We start from the raw sequence: 6043 nt of genomic DNA on the forward strand, positions 1-6043 counted from the left end.
CAAGTACCATATCCCAATCAGTTCAGGCCAAGGTTATGGACCACTCCCACCATAGGGCTTTTGTGACCAATTATTTAAACAAAATGTGTACACCTACAGCCATCATGTTTCCCTCTCTGTCATCCATTATATCTCTAGGATCAGGAACAATACAGAGATGCCCGTTGTTGGCACTTTTATTTAATATAGTACTGGAAGCCCAACCTAGAACACTTAGACAACAGAAATAAAAATCACCCAAATTGGAAGGAAGAAAGAAGAAAGAAGTAAAATTGTCATTATTTGCACATGACATGATGCTATATGTAGAAAACCTTAAGACACCACTGAAAAACTATTAAAACTAATAAATTCAGTAAAGTTTCAAGATACAATGCCAATATATAGAAATCTGTAGCATTTTCAGATACTAGTAATGAAATATCAGAGAAGTGAAGAAACCATCCCATTTACAATTGTATCAAAAAGAATAAAATACCTAAAAATAAATTTAACCAAGGAGAGGAAAGACCCATACACAGACAAGACACAGATGAAAGACATTGAAGATGACACACAAAAAAATGGTAAGATATTTGGTATGATGGATTGGAAGAATTCATAGTTAAAATGTCCTTACTACCCAAAGCAAACAGCAGACTCAGTGTAATCCCTATCAAAAATCCAATGGCATTTTTTATAGAGCTAGAACAACCCTAAGATTTGTATGCAACCCTAAAAGACCCTGAATAGTCAAAGCAATCTTGAGAAAGAAAAATAAAAGTGGAGGTATCACAATTTCAGATTTCAAGATACACTACAAATTTGTAATAATCAAAGCAATGTCTTTTCATGCACCTATTGGCTATGTGTATGTCTTCTTTGGAAAAATGTCTATTGAGGCCCTCTGCCCATTTTTTAAATAAATTATTTTATATTATTGAGTTGCATGAGTTCCTTATATAATTTGTATATTAATTCCATATCAGATATATGATTTGAAATTTTTTTCCCATTCATGAGGTTGCTTGTTCATTTTTTTTTTAATATTTTAAAAATTTTTTTTTAAGATTTTATTTATTTATCAGAGAGAGAGGTGGGGAGAGAGTAAGCACAGGCAGACGGAGTGGCAGGCAGAGGCAGAGGGAGAAGCAGGCTCCCTGCTGAGCAAGGAGCCCGACGTGGGACTCGATCCCAGGACGCTGGGATCATGACCTGAGCCGAAGGCAGCTGCTTAACCAACTGAGCCACCCAGGCGTCCCGGTTGCTTGTTCATTTTGCTGATAGTTTCTTTTGCTGTGCAGAAGCTTTTTAGTTTGATGCAGTCCCACTTGTCTCTTTTTGCTTTTGTTGCCTTTGCCTTAGCATCAAATTTCAAAAATCATTACTAAGACCAATGTCAAGGAGATTATCACCTATGTTCTCTTCTAGAGTTTTATAGTTTCAGGTCTTACGTTCAAGTCTTTAATCCATTTAGATTAAATTTTGAGTGAATTTTTGTGTATGGTGTAAGATAGTGGTCCAGTTTCTTTTCCTTCTTTATTTCTTTTTTTTTTTTTTTTTGGCATGTGGCTGTTCAGTTTTCCCAACACCATTTATTAAATAGACAGTCTCGGGCGCCTGGGTGGCTCAGTGGGTTAAGCCGCTGCCTTCGGCTCAGGTCATGATCTCAGAGTCCTGGGATCGAGTCCCGCATCGGGCTCTCTGCTCAGCGGAGAGCCTGCTTCCCTCTCTCTCTCTGCTGCCTCTCCATCTACTTGTGATTTCTCTCTGTCAAATAAATAAATAAAATCTTTAAAAAAAAAAAAAAAAAAAAAAAAAAAAAAAAATAAATAGACAGTCTCTTTTCCCATTGTATTTCCCATTATATTTTATTGTCTCCTTTGTCATAGATTAAGTGATCATATAGCGTGAGTTTCCTTCTGGGCTCTCTATTCTGTTTTATTGATTTATGTATCTACTGGCACAGAAATAGATACATAAATCAATAAAACAGAATATTATTCAGCCATAGAAAAGGAATAAAAACTTGTCATTTACAACAACATGGATAGAACTTCAGGCATTATAGCTAAGTGAAATAAGTCAGACAGAGAAAGATACATAGTATATGATCTCACTTATATCTAGAATCTAAAAAAAAAAAAAGAGGAAAGAAAGAAAGCTCATAAGATTGGCAGTTGCCTGGGGGTGGGGTGAATGGTGGGCAAAATGAATAAAGGAAGTCAAAAGTTACAAAATTCCAGTAATAAAATAAATAAGTCAAGGCGATATAATGTGCATCATGACAACTACAGTTAAGAGTATTGTATAACATATTTATTTTTTTTTAAAGATTTTTTATTTATTTGACAGAGAGAGAGAGATCACAAGTAGGCAGAGAGGCAGGCAAAGAGGAGGAAGCAGGCCCCCTGCTGAGCAGAGAGCCCTCTGTGGGGCTCGATCCCAGGACCCTGAGACCATGACCTGAGCCAAAGGCAGAGTCTTAATCCACTGAGCCACCCAGTGCTCCTGTATTACATATTTCAAAGTTGCCAAGAGAATAAATCCTAAAAGTTTATAAAAAGAAAACAATCTGTAACAATGTATAGTGATGGATGTTAACTAGAATTATTGTGGTGATCATGTCACAATATATACAAATTTCAAATCATTACGTCATACACCTGAAACTAATATGATGTTGTATGTCAATTTTACCTCAATTTTTTTAGAAAGGATCAAAATTAATTTCATCTAATGAAGTCAGATTATCCCTAAATCTACCTAAGACAAGGATCCTATCCAAATCAGGCCAGGCCAAGGCTATGGACAACTCTCACCATAGTGTTTCTGCGACCAATTCTTTACACAAAATATATACAGCTAGATCTTCAATGTTTTACTCTCTGTCATCCATTTCATTCCTAAAATGTAGTACCATTTGTTATGTACTAAATTTCTGTATTCTTATCTCCCACTGTGCCAATCTCACATTGCATACTGTTACTCAAATCCTGTTCAGGTCAGGCATCATTGCTATGTACTCCTAAGCACTTTAAGCCTTCTTCATTTTAACATCTAGTATGCTATTTTGTTATTGCTATTTACTTGTATATATCTCACATGAGACTTTTTTTTTTAAAGATTTTATTTATTTATCTGTCGTTGAGAGAAAGAGATCACAAGTAGGCAGAGAGGCAGGCAGAGGGGGAGGGGAAGCAAGCTCTCTGCTGAGCAGAGAGCCCAATGTGGAGCTGGATCATAGGACCCTGAGATCACGACCTAAGCCAAAGACAGAGACTTAACCCACTGAGCCACCCAGGCGCCCCACACCAGACCTTAAAGTCCATGAGACCAGAGATAGCATTTAGTAGACCCTTATGAGCACTCAACAGATATTTACGATAGAATAAATGAATTAATGAGTCAGGTGTTAATACAGAAATCAATACTCATCAGCAAAATTCTAACAGGAAACAAGATTATACTCAAATCAGGAAAACATTAGGAAAGTTTTCATTTGTTTGTGTGTTTTTTCAAAAGAAAGAATCACAATAGTATAGACAGGACATGGAAAATTACAAAGGAACAACACAAGAATCTGGGATTCTCAAGGAAGTTTCATTGTCACCCTTAGGCTCAAAGTAACAAAGTAAAGAAGAGGTTACTAAAACCTAGAAATAAAGAGACTTAGAACAGGCCAGGTTATACATAGTAGTGATTATTAATCAATGGACACAGTCAGTTAGAGACTACCTCCCAGAGAAGGAACCAGAGGAATACATAGCTTGATCTCTTTGTCCACTCCCCTCTCGTATTTTCTTGCCACTTTCCACTGGCTTGAAAAGCCAGAGAGCATAAGAACCTCTATCTATTTATAGTCCTTACAATCAACTCATGAGGGAGCAAGCAAGACAGGAAAAAGTAAAGAATGGAGCTAAGAGGGAAATGAGATATCAATTCAGCCTAACATTCACAACTGAGATCTGGATCTTTCCAACCATGTCTTCTAGCATTCAGTTTAGTGAATGAAATCTCCCAAGTATGTTTCCTCATGTTTTTTGCTAGAAATACTTCTGCTTTTCTCCCCACAAATAAATGGATTAATCCTTCAAGACCTTATCTTCAAATGAAATTACATTGGGAATTAGAGCTTCAAAATATCAACTGTGGTTGTGGGGGTGTGGGGATCTCATTCAGTCAATAACATACATAATCTCATTTAATTTTCACAACAACCCATGAGATATATCCACATTTTACAGATAAGGGAATTGAAGATTAGAATCACTGAGCAGAGAGCTGAGCAGAGAGCCTGATGCAGGGCTCCATCCCAGGACCCTGAGATCATGACTTGAGTAGAAGGCAGAGACTTAACCCACTGACCCACCCGGGTGCCCCTTTCTTTGTCCTTATAGATAAGAAATAATATAATCAGAATTTAAATCCTAGCCTATATTATTCCAAAACCTGTATTTTTAAACCATTCCCTGCTATTACCATGAATTGTGTGGCTATCCCACAAAGCTCCCACATGGGAAGGAACCATGTCCTATTATTTCTAAACTAGAGCACCTTACATAGTGTCTGCTCTATAAGACACATTCTATAAATGTTCCTAGAGTTAAATATGAATGATACAGAGAAAACAAACAAAAAGGGCGTATAGTTTCAAAGCATATTTATCAACCATAAATAATAGAAAAAAATACAAAATATAAAACAAAGGAAAAACAGGCCAAAACTAAGTAGAAGAAACAGTCATTTCTCTTCCTAGATATGCAGTGGGTTTACTTTGATCCACTTCTCTCAGCTGGATTCAAGTTAATATTTCTTTTCTACTCATTATTTTGCTCAGAGCCATGAGATCAGCTTTTTTATTTTTTTTATTTATTTTTTTTTGAGTTTGAAACAGCCAGTTTCCTTTTCCTGGAACAGTCTTCTCCTGAAGAAAAAAACCTCCGTTTTGGAGCAAAGCTTCCCTCCTGGGGTTCTTTGTTCTGCCAGGGCTGAGTTACCTTTGAGCTCTCTGGAGCAGGCCTGGAACCAGTACCTCTCCTTCTTTTGAACAGCTGTGCAAGTTGCCTCTCATCTTGGTTGCCCTTGCTGTGCTAGACGCCTGTGCAGTCACGTGCCTCTGTCTCAGCTCATTTCAAAAAACCCCCTCTGGCAAAAGCTAGTTGAATACCTAAGCAGGTTGACTTTTTTAAAGGTGAAATTATTTTGATTTTGAATTAGTATCTTCTTAAAAAGTGAATCACTTTACCATAGGTAAGTTGACTTCTTAAGAAGCAATGCAGACATAAGAATGAGCTTCAGTGATAAGTAGAGAATGAATCCAATGGTCATAAACTGTTAAGATTTGGAAAGATTTTAGACACCTTCAAACCAACTGCCTATCTAATGCAGAAATCCCACTATAACAAACTGGGAAGTAGGTGACCTGAATGATAAACCTTGTGTATTTTGAAAGAAAAGCCTGGCCTGTTCTGCATTGGGCAGCTCTATTAAAAGAGTTGCCTTCAATTAAATGAAAATCTAGTTCTTTTGTTATTTTATTATTACTGTACATGTCATCCTTGTGCAGGGGCCGTGCTAATCTCTGTATTATTTCAATTTTAGTTCATGTGTTACCAAAGTGAGCACTATTCATTATTTTAAATAATAGTGACTGACCCTGTGTTCAGTTCACAGGCCCTGTTGTAGACTCTAGAATTTCTACTCATTCATCTACCAAAACAAAATGCAGTAACTCCACCTACTTGTCTGTATTGTCAACTGAGAGTTCTAAAAAATGAAGTTGGAGCAGAAGAAGGTGGAGAGCCCATTGGTGAGAAAGTGGAACAATTTTCACATGATGGAAATAGAAAGCCATAGAATAGTACATGAAAAAAGGATAGGAAGAGAGAAGACATTTGGGTGTAGGTGGCCATGGCTTGGGTTGGGTGTGAACCGCAGGATGAGCAGGACATGAGAGGCAGATGCAATAAACAAAATAAATTTTCCCCAAAGTTACAGATAAACTACAGAAGTAGAATATATGTTGGGATGGAAGGCAAAATAAATGTCTACATAATTGTAG

The 6043-nt window shown here is 37.0% G+C and overlaps 1 pseudogene; it reads right to left on the minus strand.

Annotated features, from left to right (window-relative positions):
• Window positions 1–5493: 5493 nt before the first annotated feature.
• LOC116592145 lies at window positions 5494–5607 on the minus strand (annotated as a pseudogene).
• Window positions 5608–6043: the final 436 nt, after the last annotated feature.

This window comes from Mustela erminea, chromosome 5 (genome assembly GCF_009829155.1).
Source record: "Mustela erminea isolate mMusErm1 chromosome 5, mMusErm1.Pri, whole genome shotgun sequence".
Taxonomy (NCBI): Eukaryota; Metazoa; Chordata; class Mammalia; order Carnivora; family Mustelidae; genus Mustela; species Mustela erminea.